The sequence below is a fragment of the Meriones unguiculatus genome, chromosome 2 (genome assembly GCF_030254825.1).
Source record: "Meriones unguiculatus strain TT.TT164.6M chromosome 2, Bangor_MerUng_6.1, whole genome shotgun sequence".
NCBI lineage: Eukaryota > Metazoa > Chordata > Mammalia > Rodentia > Muridae > Meriones > Meriones unguiculatus.
The window spans coordinates 54,983,404-55,004,431 of NC_083350.1; the positions used below are offsets into that span (position 1 = coordinate 54,983,404).

At 47.5% G+C, this 21,028-nt stretch overlaps 1 protein-coding gene across 1 annotated transcript in view; it reads left to right on the forward strand.

The window, feature by feature from the left end:
* Positions 1 to 21,028, forward strand: part of Gypc (glycophorin C (Gerbich blood group)) — a 35,815-nt gene that overhangs the window by 9,554 nt on the left and 5,233 nt on the right. The gene's annotated exons all lie outside the window — the stretch shown is intronic.

The window sequence follows — 21,028 nt, forward strand, 5'->3', positions numbered from 1 at the left end:
TGCTCGACCCTAGTAAGACCCAAGGCCATTTGGGCATCCCCAGAAAGAAAGGCCTTTATTTCTTCTTGTCCTTTCTTTTCTTTTCTTTGGATGAGAGTGTGGTATATGTATCTTTATGTATTTGTTGGGGAGGGGCATGGGTGTACTTCCATGTGCCTGTGGGAGCCAGAGGTCAATGCTTTCTGTTCTCCTCAGTCACTTCCCTCGTTACTTTTTGAGGCAGTGTCTCTCGTTGAACTTGGACTCAACGATTTGGCTGGGCTAGCTTGTAGCTGTGTGGGTCCTAGCTGTGAGTCCAACCCCTGTTCCCCCAAGGGGAGGCAGGAGGCAGCTGCCTGATAGCATTACTGTCAGGGAAGACTAATGCCCTGTGCTTGTTCCTAGAATGCCTCCAGCCCGGAGCCACTGTGTGTGATACTGTGTGCATGTGTACATGTGTGTGAGGGCATGCAGTGTGAATCAAGGGACAGCCTTAGGTGCCGGTCCTCACCTGCCTTATTAGAATGAGGGGCCCCTGTTCTTCATCACAGTCTAAAGTCACACTCCCAGAAATCTCCGCTGCAATTAGTTTTATTTTTAGTTATTTTTTTTCAGCATCAACAGTAACAATTTAAAAAAAAAAAAAAACATTCTTAGTTGAAGTACAAAAATAACAAAAGTCGGAATCTCCACGTGAGGCAGCAGAGTAGGAAGTGAGAGGACTGGGAACCACGCCTCTTACCATGGATCTTGAGACAGGCGTAAAACGTGTGGCCCAGTGACTCTCAGAGCCAGGGAAGTTACCCACTGTTTGCTTTGCTCCCCGTGAAGATGCCATGTGCTTGGATCTCAAGTGGAGCCTTCTAGGTAACTGATTTCTACCAAAGGAAGTCGTAAAGTGTTTCCATCTCGGTCATTGTTCACCTTTGGCCACACCCCAGTGTATCATTTTGCCAACTAATCACATGAAGAAAATTATTTTTGTTTATTGGTTTGTTTTTGTTTGTTTGTTTGTTTTCTCCGTGTAGCCCTGGCTGCCTTGGAACTCGCTTTGTAGACCAGACTGGCCTCAGACTCAGAGATCTGCTTACTCCTGCCTCCCTAGTGCTGGGCTTAAAGGTGTGTGCCACCACCAGCTGGCTTATGAAGAATGTTCTCAACCTAACCTCAGCAATCCTAGGTTGATACCATGAAGATAATTTGGAAATCGTGGGGCTGGCAAGATGGTTCAGTGGTTAAGCGATTGCAGTGCTGAGTTTAATCCTTAGGAAAGCACGGCATGAGGGTACGGGTTTGTAATTAATCCTTAGACAAGCATGGCATGAAGCTGGCTGGGTGGTGCACACCTGTAATCCCAGTACTCTGGGAGGCAGAGGCAAGCAGATCTCTAGGGCTGTTTGCCTCTGGACTGAACGCATGCCCTAATACTCACACACACAACCACACACATGTGAATGAACACACAAACAGATCTTGTGTTTGAAGAAGCAAGCTATCAGTGTTTTGATGTTGGTTGATGGTGTAACTTGGAGAATGACTTGGGTCAGGATGAGTTGGAAGGATGCCAAACAGAAAAGGGGGGGATGGGTTCAGGCACAATCCTTGCACTGTGAGGACTCAGCCTGGCCTCTTCTATGCAGTGGGTGGTCACTTATGCCGTGACCAGAAACCCCCTGTGATTGGGGAGTTATGGTCTGAACTCAACTTAGCATAACTCCCTGGCTGTCTCTGAACCCCTCCATAACACCAGCCCTCAAATGTGCAGGAAATGAGGAGTTCTGGAAAAATAGTTTTCATTCACAAGACTGAAAGAAAGTTCCTTCACTTAAGCTAAGAACTTTTGTTTGTGTCAGGCTTCGGTAATTACCCTTGGGTCATTTCCTACTTAAGAATCCCAGATCCATTAGAGCCGGCTTGAAACAATCTATTTTTAAGCCTGTGAATGAAATGATGCTTGTTGCCCACAGAGAAAACAGACGAGGCTGAAGAAAGTGAAGCGTCTTTGAAGACACCACAGTCAAAGGCCGATGCTGTTCTTAAACATGCAGACGCCCTGAGAGCCCATGTTTCCAGCTCACGAGCACCCCAGACCCTTCACATTAGAGTTTATTATTTCCTTAGAAATGGCTAATATTCTTCAATCCCTCTGTATCCAGTCTGTTTTCTCCTTCTTCTTCTTCTTCTTCTTCTTCTTCTTCTTCTTCTTCTTCTTCTTCTTCTTCTTCTTCTTCTTCTTCTTCTTCTTCTTCTTCTTTCTTCTTCTTCCTTCTTCTTCTTCCTTCTTCTTCTTCTTCTTCTTCTTCTTCTTCTTCTTCTTCTTTCTTCTTCTTCTCCTTCTCCTTCCTTCTCCTTTTCCTTCTCCTTCCTTCTCCTTCTCCTTCTCCTCCTCCTCCTTCTCTTTCTTCTCCTCCTCTTCCTCCTTCTCCTCCTCCTCCTTCTCCTTCTCTTTCTTCTCCTCCTCTTCCTCCTTCTCCTCCTCCTCCTTCTTCTTCTTCTGAAGTTTCCCCTCTGTATACAGCAGGCTACATGACATTCAAGCCATGGACTGGTTTCTTTTGTTTCTTTGTTTTTTTTTTATGTAAAATGTGTGTGGGCAGGTTAGTGTGCGTGTTCCTGTGTGAGAGTAGATTTGTGTGAGCATGCATGAATAGACTGGAGAACAATCTTGGGTTTCATCCTTGGCAATACCATGTCCCTCCTTTGAAACAGGGTCTCTCCCTGGCCTGGCACTCAGCGAGTAGTAGGCTAGCTGGCCAGCCAGAGAGCCCCAGGGATCTGCCCCTGCCCCTTCTCCACCTGGGATTACAAGCATGTGCTACCATTTTTTTGCACAGGCTCTAGGATTAAACTCAGGCCCTTGTGTGTGCAAGGTAAGCATTTACCAGCAAAGACCTCCTCCTAGCCAGGCTGCCTGTTTTTGTAAAGTATTATTAGAACATGGTTGCACTGTTTCACTATGATGGCTGAGTTGAACCATTGCCACAGACTGACCTAGCCTAAACTGTTTATTCTCTGGCTCTGTAGAAAAAAAAATCTGTCAACTCCTCACTTAAACCAACAGAGCGATATATCTTCCAAGTCCAGATTCAGCCTAGCCCATTACAGCTCCCCACAGAGACCAGCATCGGGGATGGATAGCCATGGAAGGGAGCTCTCCAGCTGAGATCAGGGTACCAACAGCAGCATAAAGCAGCCCAGGCCACTGACTAACTGGTCCCCAAAAGCACAATGGTGCCCCTCCCTGATCTTCATCACCCAGTTGCCAGGCAAGGGCCTTTTTATAGTCGACCCTGGCCATCCTATCACCCTCCCCAAAAGCACTGTAGGCTCTGCCATTGTCCTTCATAGAAGCCTCACCTCAGCAGGTTCAGAAGGAATTCTGGAGCAGGTATATTGCCTGCCAGGCAGGCTCCCCCAACCCTAAAGCTGGGGTTCTGCCATCCCTCTCCCATGTCCATAAAATGGTACTTGTCATCCCAGTGAGGTCAAACTTTCCACGTGGGGTGGGCCAGACTAGGCTTACTTCACCTTTCTTGCTGAGGGAAGCAGCCCTCATCCTTGGAAGTGGAGACTCTGGGGCTAAGGGTGCCCGAATCCGCCAGTTATAAAATGATGCTCCCGGACACAAGCAGCAGCCTCCCCGCCTGTGACAGTGTGTCACCACTGATGGGACAAGTTCACAAGGAGTTTATTCATGAGGCCCAGGCATGAAGACAGAAGAGCAGTCCGAACTGTGACTCCCAAGGGTAGAGGGGAGCCATGCTATGGGGCTGAGAGAGGAGTTGCGGGGGGGACATTGGGGGTTAGGAAGTCAGTGGCGGTCTGTGCATATGTCATGGAACTTCACTGACAGGTACTACCCCGGCCCACACACCAGAGCTGTTCACTGTACGTCTGAAATGTGTGGGTGTAATGTACGTTTGTATGCAGGTGTGTGTACCTGTGCATGCCTGTAGCCTAGGGAAAAAATGGCAGGTTCCTGTTCTGTCTCTCTCTGCCTTAATTCCTTGAGGCCGGGTCTGTCAGTAAGCCTGGAGTTACACTGGAGGACAGCAGTGTAACTGAGGGGGCAGGTGCAGAAGCAGCCACAGTTACTCTCAACATGGACTGTGCTCCAACCTCAGGTCTAAATGCTTGCACAGTAAGCGCTCCTGCCACTGATCCATCTCCCCCAGCTCTCGGAATGGCTGGTTTTAAAGTCACACGAGGACTGATAAGATGACGCAGTGGGTAAAGGCAGTTACCGTGAAGTAAAGCTTGATAACCTGAGTTCAGTCCCTGGGACCCACGTGGTAGAGGAAGAGGACCAACTCCCTCAAATGTCCCTCCACCCTCCATACGTGTCCCATAGCATGTGCATACCTGCATGCGTGCACACACACATACATGCACAAATAATAAATAAATGAGTTTATTTAAAATTTTCTAGTCACCTGTGAGCAGTTGACTAGTGGGTTTCATGCAGAGGAATGGCTTAGGAAGAAAGGACAGGTTTGCCCTCAGTTTCCCTTTTTGCCTCTTCAACCAGCACCAGTAAGCATATGGCCCAGAAGTTATGTACTAAGCACCAGCCATGTGCCAGGCCCTGAGGATATGACCATGAACAAAACAGCAGTGATCCTCAAGAAGAGCTGACGTTCTAGTGAGAGTGGATAGAGCCACAGCAGAAGGCTCAGTTAGACCATCAGGCTAGTTCTTAGGGAGAACAGTCAATCCAAAAAATATGAGGAAGCTGGAGAAGAGAAGAGATGCGTGCGTGCGTGCGTGCGTGCGTGCGTGCGTGTGTGTGTGTGTGTGTCCAAGTATATACAGTGAGGATATGTGTGTGGTACTTGCCATGAAGCCATTTGCCCCTTCCTAAGAGGTCACCTTATTAAAGCACACTGTGACCCAAGGGAAAGATGACAGAGAGTGTGGTCAACCTATTGGTGACCCATGTGGAAAACATCCACATTCTTATCTTGGGTCTGCTGTTCAGTACTGCTAGCGGCCCTGTCACAGTTACTCTCCGCTTCTCCCATGTGCTACCAAATTTACAAGTACCTGTGGAGGAAGTAGATCATCCCTGTCGCAGATTGATGAATAGGAAAGGATTGTAATTTAGTCCTTGATACTCATCTCCCGGCGCCGTGCCTGTGCCGAGGCAGTGTGCTGCCCTGTACAATAATTCTTGTAACCCTTGGGGGCTCTGTCTCTCAGGGACCTGGTTCTCGGCCCTTTTGCCTTTCCCAGGCATCACCTCTCTGGTGACATATCCTCTGGCCATACTCTGTAAAGTGGCACTGCCTAAGGCTGGGAAGAGGGCTCAGTTGATATAGTGTTTACCTTCCAAGCCTGAGGATCTGAGTCGGATCCCTGGAACTCACAGTTAACCGAAAGGATTGTGGTGTTTCTGTGATCTCAGTGTTTGGGGAGGAGACAAGCGGATCCCTTGGGCTCCCTGGTCAGGCAGCTAAGACCAGGTGAGATCCAGGTCAGTGAGAGACCTTGCCCTACCCAACCAAACCAAAACCCGCGGTGAACTGTGCCTGAGGAATGACAACTAAGGTTATACTGTGACCTCCACATGCACATGAATACACATGCATGCATACACACACCCCCGCCAAACACACACACACACACACACACACACACACACACACACACACACGCACACGCGCGCGTGCGAGCTGCTAAGGAGACACAGCTGGCCCCACCTACAGGGCTTGGCCTCCTGGATGCCATGCCCAGCCTCTGCTCTGCTTTAGATCCCAAGCAGCTCGGAACCCCAGCTACTACTTGAGTAGGGATGCAGGTGGCATTTTGCCACTTTATCATAAAAGGATCCGGAGGCACGCATATCTGAGTGAAAACTGAGGTGGACCATTTACGCCAGCCAGGTACAGAGGATAGCTGGAAGGACAGACAGCTACTGTGGCTGTGTGAGAGCGTGACAGCTTTATATTTCTTCAGAGGGCCTCCTTTCCCTCCTTCCTTGGGCTGATGGAAGCAACCCCTCCACCCAGCTCTGCCTCTGATAAGGCTGAAACAGTAGCTGAGCCTCTTATCAAGCAGCTGCAGAGGGATCTGGGGACTTTGCGCTGCGCAGTTGGTGCTGATAAAGTGGGCCTGGGCCAGACACCCGGCAGCTGCTGTCTTGGACCTGTCCCTAGAGCCTCAGTTCTCAAGAAGAGAAGACCAAGACCCAGGAAACCTCATCCATTTCCTGCATACCACCGAGGGCAGGCTGCCGGTGGCCTTGGCTGCAGAGCATGTTCAGGAACATACAGAGACTTTGGGCAGGAGCCTTCCTGGAGCAGAATTACCGAAGGGCCTTCGGCTACCAGCATGGAACTGCAGATGAGGACTCAGTTTGCAAAGTGTGAACTGTCGATATCTTTTCTGTGTTAGGCTGGCAGTGCAAGTCCTGTTTTAAGTGCTTGGACAATGAGATTCCCGCAGAGGTGTCACGGTGTTTCTCCTAAGATATAAACAGATTAGAAGCCATGTTGGCTAGTTCCCAGGCTGCCTTCTTCTCTCCTAGAGGGCCAACTAGATTTTTAACTGGACCTTCATACACGCACACACACACCCTGCTTGACAACCTCATACTCTACCTTTAAATTCCACGTTAGTCTCTGACTTAGCACATCTAGGGATTTCTGAGCGTCCAGCAGACAGCATTTGGGATGTGCTTACACTGAAACATTCTTGTTGTTTATTTAAAAGGGAAGCTTATCAGGGACCTTGCAGTTCTATCCAGTCATCCTAACAGGGTAGGACCTAGAAATAAAAGCTGTTTTATTTTGTTTCTGTTGTGGTAGTGCCAGGGATTGAACTTAGAGCCCAGCACGTGCCGTACCACTAAGCTACATCCTCAGCCTAGCACCGCTGTTTTTGAAAGAGTTCTAGGTGACAGGTGAAGCCAGAGTTGAGAGGCAGGAGTAAGAAGCTGGCCCTCTGAGTGTGTACTCCATGGACCCCAGACCAGGCCGCTAGGCACAGAGCTGCAGGTCGGGGGGCATCCCCAATACTCCAAAGCAAGTCTCAGGGGAGTGCTTCTCACTGTCTGTTTAGTCCATTTCCGGGATGCCTCCCACAACGGTCAGCAATATGTTTTTCTATATCCGTGCAATGGATGGAGCCCAGGGCCTCACATGTGCCTCGCCAGAACTCTCACTTACACTCCTATCTATAATAACGTGTTTTATGTAAATTTGAAAGTCTGAAATACACCTTTATTTTTAATACTTGAACTGATTATTGTGATTTAACAATTCCATTTAGAGAAATATAGAATAAACTAACTCATGATCCTGTTTGCTTTCCCTTCTCATGGACATTCCCTTCGTTAACTTCTAATCACAGTCCTGCTACAGCCTTTGGCCTCAGACTCCTGGCCTTTCAGTGGTATTAAGGTTTTCCTTCCTGTGGCCTTGATCTCACCGTGTTCATCCTGAGGGTTGAAATCAGGCTGTCGGGCTCGGTGGCAGTACCGTTACCTGCTGAGCCATCTCGCTTAACCCTGGAAATATTTTTCCTAATTGTAGTTGCCCCTTCTCCAGCACTTATAAGGAATATCTCTGTCTTAGTGAGGGTTTCTGTTGCTGTAAAGAGACACCATGCCCATGGTAAGCCTTATCAAGGAAAACATTTAATTGGAGCTAGCTTACAGGTTCAGAGATTTAGTTCATTATTGTCACCGTGGGAAGCATGATGGCACGAGGCAGGCATGGCGTTGGAGAGGTAGCTGCGAGTGCTACAGTTCAATCAGCAGGCAGCAGGAAAAGAGAGTAACACTGGGCCTGGCTTGAGCATCTGAAACCTCAGGTCACATCCCCGGTGACACACTTCCTCCAACAAGGTCATACCCCTAATGCCACTCCCTAAGCATGCAAATACTAGTCTATGGGAGCCATTCTTATTCAAACCATTGCACCTTCTTTCTGGAACCCCTGTCCTACAGTACCTAGTCAGTGCTCGCATGAAAAGACTCCGCTTTCACACCCTCGTCTTTAGGATCTTTCATTGTCCATCATTCACCCAGGCAGCCAAATGATAAAAACTTATCATGATAGCGATAATGGAGTAAATAATAGGACAAGGGGAAAGAAGGGAAGAGAATGAGCTCATGATAGTTAGGGGTTTAGCCATTCATATTTTCTTGTTCTTCTCTTCCAAGGTCTCATCTTTTTAATTCCCAAAACAGAACTCAAAAGTAATAATTCGTAAAGTATAAGATAGAAAAACTATTTTTTTCCATGTGAAAACATCCATACATTAAAAGAATGCAAGAATGTGAGATCTGTCCTCTTTTTAGGCTGTCTCCTGGGTGACTTGATTGAACAACGGCCTAGTCCTGTTACTTCCTGGCGGTTTTCTGGGGTAACTGATTTTATTCTGTTAGTTGGTTTGGTGAAACAAAATCTCCACACCTTTCATAAAGAAATAATCACAGCCGCCTGTCTGGACACAGTGTTTCCCAGAGCAAACGTGCCGGAATTCAAAGCTGCTTTTGAAGAACAGACGCCCTGCTAAGTGGTGAGGGGATCATATCATCGCAGCAGGAAACCGTCAGTCTGCCCACTTACTAAGGTTCAGGCTTCAGCCACACCTCCTCTGAATTCCCGAAGTGAAACTGGGTCTACATCTGTTGGCTTTTGTCACTGGGCATGTATCACTCTCTATGAAAGAAACACTTCATTTAAATGGCAAGTGGTTTGTGTCATGGGACTTCAGCTGACAAGAGGAAAATATTCATACATACACACACACACACACACACACACATATATATGCACATATATATGTGTGCGTTTGTGGCTTCTTGGCCTTAAAAAAAAGTAGGCAAATATAAATCACAAGACCTAGATAAGGAATGGGAAAGGTGGAGTAGCAGCTTGCCAGAGTGCTAGAATGGGAAGTTCCTAGAGCATTCTATCAGCTAGGAAAACAGTGGGAGGAGGGAGGGAAAAAATAGTGGGAGAGAAATAGTGGAGAAAAAAAATGGCCTATCCTTCCATGAGCACAGACAAAAGACACGACAGGGTTGGGGCCATAGGCTGGTAGCTCCCTGATTCCATCCCAAATACAAAGAGGAAATGAACTGGTGACTCACTGGAGTGCTTTTCCTGCCCTGATACCTAGCCAACAGGATTTGGAGGGGGCAACGAATGGTAAGCAGCACCATGGGAAACACTCAGGAAACCCAACTGGTCCTGATGATAAGTAAGCACTTGTCCTGAGCCTTCTGCAGCCCATCCTCCTCCACAGCAGAGGTCCAGGCTTCTGCTTTCTGAGGCTCCGTGTGCACACACGTGTGGATATGCTTATGACCACATGTGCACACACGAGGATAATAACAGAGAGCTCTCATGTAGGAAGCGTCACCCTAGGGAGCCATCCAGGATATTCCCATGTCCTTCTGTACAGAGCAGAGCCCATGTAGCTGGGGATGGTTAGGGAGTCAGGACTCCTGCCAAATCTCTGACACCGAATTCCAGGGCCCCTGTGTCACCCGCTTCGGTGACCTCTTGAGCTGTGAGGTTACTTTAGGAAAGAGTAGTTTTGTTTTATTTGTATGTTGCATCATTTGCATATTACCTTTTCCCAGGCAGTATGTTCCCAATATTTAAACGCAAATGCACTCTGCCTTACAGCATACCCTTTTCAAATACAAGTCCAGCATTCAAGGAGTCAAACTGCAGTGTCGCTCAGAGAAGCCTATGTGATAGAGAGCATTGGGATTTTGCAGAAAGAATGTCCAGCTTGAAAATTTGGCTCTAAAATACCCTAAGGTTCTGGAGGCTTTCCCTAGCATCTTTTAAGAAAGTTAAGCTCAATTTAGGAACTTTAGTTATCTGAGAAATTTACATCCAGTGTGTGGAGATCTAAGAAGTTTGTGGAGTCAGGAACTGTGTATCACTCCCACCTGATCCTTATCACTATGGTTTTCTGCAAGTCTGGCCACAGCCTTAAAAGAAAGGTTCTCCTCTGTGTAGTCGGCACCAGTTCTGTAGCCCTGAAACTCGTGCAGAGCTTCCCGGTATCGAGAGGAAGAGCAATGTTGCAGAAAGGACAGGAAGGACACCCACTTCCTGCTCCCCTGCCTTCCCTTCCCTCCAGGATGCTTTCCCCATACACTTTCCTCTTTTGGGCCACACTCTGCATTCAGCTGTCTGGGCACCCCGCCCCCCCCGCCTTTGCTCACCCCACCTGTCACCTGTCAGAACTCTGCTGTTTGCCTTGGACTGTGGAAACTCAGCCGCAAATCATGATGCCATCCAATGACAAGGGAGGTAACAGTTAGCCAAGTGCTCACTATGGGGGCTTGAGGACCTGAGTCTGATCCCCACAACCCACATAGAAAAACCAGCAGGATTAGTTTGCTCTTAAAAGTCCAGCATGGGGGAGTAGAGACAGTAGAATACCTGAGGATTCCTAGCTCATTGGAGAGCCCTACATATCAGTGAGAGACCTTGCCTTAGAAGTCAAGATGGACAGTGTCCTGAGGAATAAAACCAGAGAGTGACCGCTGGCCTGTAACCCACACACATGCACGCCCACACCTACACACAAAGAGACTATCCAAGAGAAGGTTGTAAAACTCCTTTCCACCTCCTCCTACCCAACTGTCCTGCTTGTTATGGATGCGGAATCTCTTGCTCTCCAGGAAGGAAAGAACACCTTCCCATCCGTGTGGAGACAAGTGAGCCTCCTGGAGTTAGCATGGCTAACCAAGTCATTATTATTGACACTTGTAATCTGATTGAGGACATCGAGTCTCATAGTTAGGTACCTAATTATACTGAAAAGGCAATTATATTCTTTTTTTTTTCAATGCAGTTTATTCAGGAACCTTGAACAATCATCTGACCCTGGGGAAAGCCAGCTCACAGCTTAAATAGCCTCTGGGTAGCCAACCCCAGCATGCCATGTGGGCAATGCAGATAGGTCCACATACATGGAAGCAAGCCAGATCCTCGGCCTTAGCCAAATGTGGCAATTATATTCTTAAGTGAATTAAGTCCTTTAGAGAGGTGGCCAGCATGTGGACGCAAGGGCCAGTGGGGAAGCAGGGACTTAGGCATCTGTGTGATGCGACTCGGGGCTGCACAGGGCCTGCCAATCTGCACTTGAGTCATATACATGAGCACATGCAAAGTACACATGGATACACATGTGTGAGGAGGACATAACCCTCAGCCTCTGTCCATGGGTTCAGGCCAGAAACTTAATAAACAATAGCCTCTTGTGTGACTGGAAGCTTACTGTACCTCTGTGGACCCACGGTTTAGAGAATCTAGATACGTAGTAGAAGTTATACAGCAGGTGTCATTCTGCAGGAAGCAGCTTTGTTTACGAATGGGTCTTACTGGCCTGGAACCTAACCAGTAGGCTAGGCTGGCTGGCCAGTGAACCCCAGGGATCCCTGTGTCAAAGTTACAGGTGTGCGTATGGATCTCTTCTCTTTGTTCTTTTAAACATAGATTCTGGTGCTTGAACTTAGGTCCTTACATTTGCCAGGCAAGTTTTACCAACTAAGTCACCTCCTCCACCCCTGCAAAGGGTTTGATAGAAACGAGTCACTGCAAGCTGTGGTTTGTGGCCCGGGTTTGCACAGGAAGCTCACCAAGGGCTTTCCCTTCTTAAATGTCTGTGTATTCATTACTCTCACCTCTCCCCGTGACAAAATGTCAGACAGACACAACTTAAGGGGTGCAAGGTTTATTTCCCCACATGGTTTCAGAGGGAGCAGTCCATGGTCGTGAGGCAGGGTAGCAGCAAACAAGTGAGGTAGAGGTTAAGGAACTTGAGGATAGAGGGGAATAAGTGCTGGCCATAACCTTCAAAGGCTTGCTGCAGTAGTTACTGGGATCAGAGACTGTGTCCTGACAGTTCTAATAAGCCAGGCTCTGCCCGCCCTCAATAAGCCAATTTGAAGGCAAATTAATGGTAAGAGCGGAAAATGGTAATTTCTGTGATGAGAGACACAGGGACCCAGTGATTCCCACCCTCTCGTGGCCTCTTACCATCTGGTTGTGGCGGGCCACCCAGAAAAATTCCAGTATTCTGTGTCAGCTTGTGGAGCTCTGTAGCTTTCCTGATGAACAGTCAGACAAATATCTCACGACCGACACTGAAGTTTCTTTTAATAACCCATGTCTTCTGGAAGCAGCACTGTTCACTCGTGCAGGGTATCTTCAGTCCATTTGCATATAGATTAGCTTACAAAGTAGTGAGTTCCCATACGACTTTTTCACACATCTGTAGCTTTGGTGAACTCACCCCAACTCTTCTCCATTCCCACGTAAGCCTTTAACTTCCTATTTTGCTTCACCTCTTTTATCACTACCAGCCTTGTCTCAGTTACGTTTCCATTATTGTAATAAAGCATCATGTCCAAGGCAACTTATAAAAGATGTTTAGTTTAGGACGGACAGTTTCAGAGCAGAACCATAGTGGCAGGAACAGCTGAGAGCTTACATCTTGATCCGCAAATAGGACGCAGAGGGAGAAACACACTGGGAATGGCATGAGAATTTTTAAGCCTCAAAGCCTGCCCCCTGTAACACACCTCATCCAACAAAACCACACCTCCGAACCCTTCCCAAACAGTTCCACCAACCAGGGCCTGAGTGTTCAAACATATGAGCCGAAGGGGACATTCTCATTCAAACCACTGCAAGCCATGGCCAGTTTGTCCCACAGAAGGATGGTGTGGTGACCAGCCAGTGATTCAGACAGAACTTTAAAACAGAATTTAGGGTTCTCCCTCTTTGAATATCTCCTTTCTGGTGGTTATGTGTGCTAGAACTGACTGCACCACAGTTTCTGCAGCGGTTCAACTATGCTTTTGGTCTTTCCTCAGGATAGAAGCTGTAAGAAATGGAAAACCAACTCGAGTGGTTTCTTTTTGTGAAAGCTTTCCTTAAAAAATCTGCTTTATCTATTTCACCACTGAGAATTACCCTTGACTTTATCCAGAATCTTATTATCTCTGAAGAGGTGAGATGCCACTTGGAGGTCACTGCTAGGATGGGAGCAAAATCTCCCTTGAAATTCTGGTGGGGAATTTTGTCAAAACTCAAAAATTAATATTAGAAGAATGCTCTGTTTTAAACATTCAGCCTGGCCACAAGCGAGTTTGTCTATCCATGTGATTCTTTGGTGTTTGTCAGTATAATTTTCTTCATATAGATTCTGAATTCTTATTAGATAAAAGTTTAAATTTGCTTTCTAAACCAATTGTGGTTCACTCTTCTTCCTTATTTTCAGCTGCATGTTTATAACAGGGACTTCACGGGAGTCTTTTAGCTGTGAGCGTTTTCTTCCCCTGCTGCACATCATTTGGTTTCTCCTTCATTATCAGCACATACCCTCTACTTAATGTCAAGTCAGCTGAGATTATCAGTCGTCTAGTTCAGTTTCTGATCTGTCACATAGATTTATTGCCTCGCTGACCTCTTTGGGTCGTGATTATTGTTAGGTTATTTAAAATTTTGACTTTTCAGCTGAAAGTTAACACATAAAAATACCATGAAACATTGGGGGCAGGGTCTTCATAGATGACACAGGGACTCTTGCCTGCCCAGGGCTCACTTACAGTCAGACCACCTAGCTCAGTTGCCACCCACAGAAGATGGGGCGGAAAGGCAAAAGCAGAGGATTCTTACCTAAAAGGAGGAACAAGGGGTACAAACCACTCCAAAGGCTGGCAGTAGAACTTGGACTATGTCTTCAGCAAAAGACACAGTCACTCATCCATCCAAATTTGGCCTGTCACTCATCAGAAGGTAGCGAGGCCAGGGATGAACAGCTAGCTTCTCAGACAACATCTGGACTCCTCTGGAAGACACTTGACTTTCGCCCCTGAAGAAACAAAGGGTCTGGTCCTGCACCTGAGTGGGGTGTGGTGAGGAAGCTGAGGGGCAAGGGCAGAGCAAGCTTCCTGAACAGTCGCTAGAAATATCCAGGTACCACCCCCCAGGCTACCTCCTATACCTACACGTCTTCATGTGGTTTTATGCAGTTCCATGCCCAGTGACTCATATACCCCCAGTATCCTGCCCACGGGCACCACTGTGGCCACATCTAAGTCTTAACTCAGCCTCTCCTTCAGCATAACTTTCCCTGATTCTGCCCAAGGAATCCTGGACTCTTATAAGGACACAAGTGGTCATGTGACCACCCCCATACTTACATCTCTTGACAGCGCCGGGACCCCTTCTAGCTCTTCCTGGTATCTTTGAAGTTTGGTGCCATCCTTCCACCAAGCACAAAGTGGCTCCCTAAGGCTGTTGTCTCTTCCACATGTGACCCCCGTAAGCACACACAGGCAGCATTACTTCATCACAAGACACCTTCTATTTGACTTCAACCACTCAGCTAACTCTACCTTATCCTCCTCCTTGGTCCCATAGGCACCTCCAGCCCAGTGACACAGCCAACCTGGCCCCAGGTCACTGCCATACCTTCTGTTTTCTCACTTCTATCGCATGTAGCTTAGGGTCTAGGGGCTATCGTCACAGAATCTCATCATGGAGGAACTCCCAGAAAGCCGCTTTCCTAGGGCCCTAATTCTATCATACAGTAAAAAGTTTGGAGGTCATGAACTGAGGAGATGGCTCCGTTGATAAAGTGCTTGCTGAGCAAGCAGTAGGGAATTTGGATCCCCAGAACTCACACAAAAGCTGAGCAGGTAGGTAGCTGAGCACCTGTAATCCCAGCATCTTGGATGCACTGGTGGCTAGGTGGTTACTTAGAGTAGTTGGACTCAGAAAGCTCTGGGTTCTGTAATGTACTCTGCCTCTATAATTAAAATGGAGACTGAACGGTCCTCTAAATACACACACACACATACACGGGGGAGGGGCAGGTGCCACTGCAGGCACCATACCCACATACATGCACAGTGCACACACATACACATGCAGAAGAAGAAGATGAAGAAGAACAACAAGAAGAAGAAGAGCAAGAAGAAGAAAGAAAGAAAGAAAGAAAGAAAGAAAGAAAGAAAGAAAGAAAGAAAGAAAGAAAGAAAGAAAAGAAGAAGAAAAGCATGCCGACCAAAAAGTGAGACAAAGTCACTGAAGAGTTAGTGACTTTGGAAGAGGAAGCAAGAGATACAGATAAAGATGGAAAGTTTGAAGATGGCCTCACAGATGGCGATAAAGGGAAAAGATTAGGCAAGAAGTCAAAAGGAAACACTGCATTTATAAGCTTCAGCACCAAGTTTTCTGCTCTGAGCCTTAAATAAGAGAGTCAGCTGGACCTTCCCTCTTAGAGTTGTAGACAGAGGTCTACTAACTAATCCAGGAGTGAGGGAACATTTCCAGAGCCTCTAGAGAGATAGCAAAGCCAAGATCACTGAGAAACCAGCTGAATGTGACACCAGTGATAATCTCAAGGTTCCACAGACAGAGAGCCTGGGAGGCAGCAGCTTGTAAATCCAAACGTGCTTCCTTGAGAGAGCACAGCTGACCTTTCTTCCCCCGAGGAAGGTTGTATCCATGTGTGTTTGGACACCAGCCATAGTTCATGCTCTTCAGTCCACACCTGAAGCCAAGGAAAGGGTAAAAGGAGCAACCCAACATTCCTTCACTGTTTCCCCATGGGAAGGGAGAATGTCTGTTCTAAGCAGCTCCTTACACTGATGTACCAAGGCTGTATGAACACATGGAGGGGCCATTAGAGGTGGTGGCCAAGCACCCGCTGTCCAACAGTAGTTGGCCATGGTCTGGAGGCACTGGATGAGGTGATACGGGGCCACAGAGGAAGGTAGGCTGGGATCTTTAGTCAGCAGCTTTCAAGATCCTGTTATGATAGCCAGTTCCAAGAATTTATCCCCATTTCATGTGCTACCTTAAAAGTAGCACATGGTGACCTGGGGATCTGGAACATGTATTGCCCTTGCAGAAGACCTGAGTTTGGTTTCCAGGACCCCTTTAGCTCACAACCACCTATAGCTCCAGCTCCAGGAGAGCTGTCTTCACAGCCTCTGCAAGTACCTACAGTCTCATGCATTCACACACACACACACACACACACACACACACACACTTTATTTTTGTGTGTCTGTGCATATGTGTATGTTCATGTGGAAGGTGCGCATACATGCATGTGATTGTGTGACACTCTCTTGGGAGGACATGAATACTTATCTCAAATAAGAAACCAACAGCAGACCCAAGTAAGGATCCTGCCAGCAGTGATCTGTGGCTCTCCAGCCCTGCCCCCAGGTCATTTTTATGCCTGCACTCTTGAATTTGAGAGTGAGAAGTATCTCCCTCAGTCTCATGACTACCTGCTGTTCAGGACCTTCTACCTCTGCCCTGCAGAGAAGGAAAGAAAAGAACGCTGACAGGAACAATGTTTCATACTGCCCCAGGGTGTGGATTCTACCTCCAGTGGGCACTGAAGAAGGACACCAAGATCCAAGAGTATGTAACTCTTTCCCTTCATAGATGATGAAAACACTACTCTCTTCCTTTCCTGTCTATAACCCAACAGACTGTCCTGGTGAAACAGTGAGGAACAGCGACATAGTTTCACACTGTCCCCCCTTGACCACCTAAGGAGATCCCCTAGATTTTTCTGCTCCTTGATTAAGGTCAAATCAGTGTTCACAGCATTGACACTGAAAAGAATTTCAAGAGCAGCTGGGATAACGAAGAGGAGAATTCATTAAAGACATCTCAGTATAGGCTTGAGCATAGAGGTTAAAGGAAAAGGGGTGCTCATGGAGAAAGAAGGCATGCCTGCGAGCCTGAGTGCGGGGCTTCTCAAAGATGCACAGAAAGTAAGACTATTCCCAAGTCTCTCACATCCCTCAAGAGAGGGTCACAATTAATTTTTGTAGCATTAGCTGTCTGTATCAGTCAGGGCTCTCTAAAAGAACTGGACTGATAGAATGAATATGCATATTAAAAGGGGATTTTTTAGATTGTCTCATAGGATGTGGTCCAGGTAATCCCAGTACTCACTGCCTCACACTGAAGAGGCTGAGAGTCCTGTAGTTGTCAATCCATGGGACCAAGTATCTTGGAAGTTCCAGTCTGGCGCTGGAGAGCTGGACTATCCCTGTAGAGCTGCTGGTGTTTATATTGTAGTCCCAAAGAAGAAGGTCCTAGTATGGACGAAGGATGCTGCAGCAACAGGATAGACTTGGAGCAAAGGATAAACAGCAGTGGTGGCAAGCCAGTGAAAGGCTTAATTTCCTTCTTCTGTGTCCTTTTGTCTGGGCAGCCACTACATAGTGTAGAGCAGATTTAATGTGGGTCTTCCTGCCTGATCTGATTAAGAAAATACCTCACAGATGTGCCAAGCTGCTCAAGTTAGAGTAGGCAAGCACAAGCAGTGGGCTGTTGATCTAACTCCAACTGACAAGACACCGCCATCAGATTACCTGTGGGCAAGTCTGTAGAACATTTCTTGATTAGTAATTGATGCGAAGGGGTCTAAGTCATTGTCCTCAGTGCCACCTTTGGGCAGATGACTCTGAACTGTACAGGAAAGCAGGCTGAGAAAGCCATGATGTGCAAGCCAGTAAGCAGTGTTCTTTCAGCAGTATTCCTCAGGTACCTGTCTTGAGTTCCCGCCTGGACTTTCCTCAGTGGACTATGACTAGCGCTGTGGAAGCCAAAGAACCCCTTTCCTCCTCAAGTTGCTTTTAGTTGTGATGCCTTATTACAGGGATAGAAACCCTAAGACAGGGACCAACTCATTCAAAGCACCACACACCTCATCTGAAAGCCAGAATACCAAGGCTTTCCACTGGCCAGTGTCCTACAATGGGCTCCAGGCTTTCCCGAGACTAAAGTGTGTGTGTGTGTGTGAGTGTGTGTGTGTGTGTGTGTGTGTGTGGCCAGAGTATGTCTTTGGGTTCCTGCTGTATCACTGCATTGTTTTAAATACAGAAAAGGAAAGAAAGAAAGAAAGAAAGGAGGGAGGGAGGGAGGGAGGAAGGGAGAGAGAGAGAAAGAAAGAAAGTCCCAGTTGTTCAATTATACCAATGAAGACTCAGGAGTCAGCTGTTGGGGTGAAAGTCTTCTAGCTCAGAGAGGCAGAGAAAGCACCCAGCTGACCTTCCTACTCAGCCAACATCCCAGAAGGAAAAATCCCCTCCTACTCAGCTCATATCCCAGAGAAAAAAACCAAAAGCTAAAAGCCAAAATCCAGAAAGTCCCTTCTTCTCCTCACTGTCTTAAATACCCTTCTCTCAATGCCTCTCCTTTCTGTTTAATCCCTGTCAGCTGGTTGGTTGCTCTGACTCTTGACCCACAGTTGACTTTATTTAGCTCTTGGATTAAAGGTATGTGCTAGGGCTGAGCCATGCCATGCAAGAAAAAGGTTGTTACAGTTCACAATATCTCAGGGTTCACAATGGGATCAAATACCCTGAAACATCACTGTCTTATTCTCTTAAGACAGAATCTCTCACTGAATCTGGGGCTAGGCTAGTAGCCAGCAAATCCAGCAATGTTCCAGCTTCTACCCCTCCCCCAGCACTGGGGTTACACATTCGTGCAGCCCCACCCAGCTTTTCAAATAGGTACTGAGGATTTGAACTCACGTCCCTATGCTTATGCAAAAAGCATTGTTAGCCATTGAGCCATCCTGAAATTAACAACTTCTGCCTCTCATGAGTAAGCTGTTTGACCCAGGGTAGACACACTTGGGGTGGGGGGGCAGACTTCCAAATCCATTAAATGAAAGTAATAAGCACTCACTGGGACTGACATGAGTTAAAGCCTGCTAAGTGCTGAGAACAGTGATCCCTTCCTACACAGAAAAAAATAAATTACTAATTCTTTTTTTTCTTTTTGAGACAAGTCTCACTATGCAACTCTTAAACCTGGGTGACCTTAAACCTGGGGCCTTGAACTCACTGAGTTACCTGCCTCTGCTGCCAGAGTGCTGCAATCGAAGGTGTGCCACCACACCTGACCCCTAATTCTTTCTTAAGAGGAAGTTAGCCAGGAGACACCTCTCGGTGTTAGGGCATTTGCCTAGCGTTGAAGATGCCCTGGGTCTTTGAGCTTCTTAACCAACTGTGCTGCCTTAAGCAAATGCTGCTCTTCTTTCTTACTAATCTATAAGGCACTGGTGGTCAGGAATGGTCCAAAATCCAGCTACTAATACCATTCGCTCGTGTGTAGATGGATTTGTTCATGTGTTGGGTGGATATTTATTCAGAACCTACTCTGTGCTCTGTATTCAACCATAAGCCTCCAGTTGAACTTGCCTCTTCTTGCTTGTGAGCCATGGAGCTTGGAAGCAAACCTAAAGCCCAGATACTGGTTCCAGTAAGCCCTGCCCTATTGCCTGGGTGGGTACCTACTGTGTCCATCTGCTAACTTAATATCTGTGGTGCCTGGTTTTATGCTCCCACACTGGAGTTCACTGCTGACCCCAGGCTGCTATCTCCTGACTCTCTCCTACCCACTGCCTCCTCCAGACTCCAGCAGCCAGTGTCTTATCAGATCGAGGCACAGACACGGTTACTGCCCTGGGAAGAAAGATCTCATTGTACTGTGTCTCGGAGGAGAGGAGATATCGGAGGTACAACTAAAGGAAGTTCCCTTGCTCCAGATCTAAAAGCTGCAGAAAAGCTGCTCACGGCAACTTCAGTAACTTGGCTAGCTCCGTAAGATGGGCCTTGCCCACTGGACAGTTAATACAAAGACTATACAAGTTAATTGTGTACTATACTATACTACAGTTAATGATAACTGTATACTATGCCATACTGTACTGTACTGTACTACAATTAATACAAAGCTTGGGGAGAGTAGAGTGCTCAGGGAAAGGTTGAAAGAAAGCGCACCTGAAATAAATAATGAAGCCCCAGCCTGCCACTGAACAAGCTGTGTGGCCACAGGCACCTCACCTGCCTGAGCGCCAGCATTCAGCCGCATCTCTCAGGAAGACTGTTGTGGGTGTGAGGCGATAGCAAAGCCACACTTGGCATGAGCAGACCGTCAGATGGCCCGTGTCAAACACAGTGGTGCAGGCTTCATTCCACCACAGATAACCCAGAGAGTGTCTAGCCAGTGTGCGCCTCTGTGCTTGGTACAGTAGTGTTGCATTTATTTTCCCGGAGGACATGAACAATTGTCCGTTTGCCCCAGACATGGCTCCGACGGCAGGCAAGTAATGGTTGCATCAAAGTCCAACTTGGCCAAGCTGGAACTTTGGGGGGCTCACCTAGAGTCTGGAGGGCTCACTTAGGGCGAAATCTTACTTACAGGAGTGTGAATAACCCAAAATCAGCACATCAGAGGCTGGGGAGATGGCTCAGCTGGCCAAGCGCCTGCTGTGCAAGCATGGGGACCTGCGTTTGCACCCATAGAAGCCATGTGAAACAGGTGTGGTGGGGTTCATCTGCAATCCTGACTCCAGAAGGCAGAGTAGAGAGGAACCGTGTAGCCAAGTGGTCAGCGCCGGTCCAGTGAGCTCCAGGTTCTGTGAGGCAGAGATGCAGTCTCAAAACTAAGAATTAAAGTCATCCAGAGTGAGCTCTGGCCTCCACACACAGACATGCACACAGACACACACACACACACAATTGCATCACCACAGGGTTCCACATCTCATCTCGTATGCTGAACTCACAGAAGCTGTATCATGAAGTCGTCTTGTCGCTAACCTTCTGTGCCCTGTGTACTCTAGTGTCTCCAAAGATCGCTCATAGCTGGGAGGAGCCAGAAGAGAGTAAAGGCTCCAACCTCAGTCGATCCTAAGACCTCTGCTTCCCCCTCCCTCCTGTTAGTGGATGTCAAAAGTGCCATTGCTGATAACATGAATACAGCCACCTCTGTGTTGTTCTGCTCATAGAGCTACCTTGGATACCTAGCCAAAGTAGTTTCCGCTCCAAGATGGCGACCATATTATACCAGGGACAGGGGGATGTCTACGCTACAGCCGGAATCTACAAGGCGTTGGCATGGGCTTTGGTACTGGGCTTCAGTGGGGGGCTGGCATGGTTCTGGAGTGTCCTGGGCTTTGTGGGCTGTTCTCGGCCTGGTTCAGGAAGCAGGCAGAGCTGGGTGTGAGCCTCCTTCGG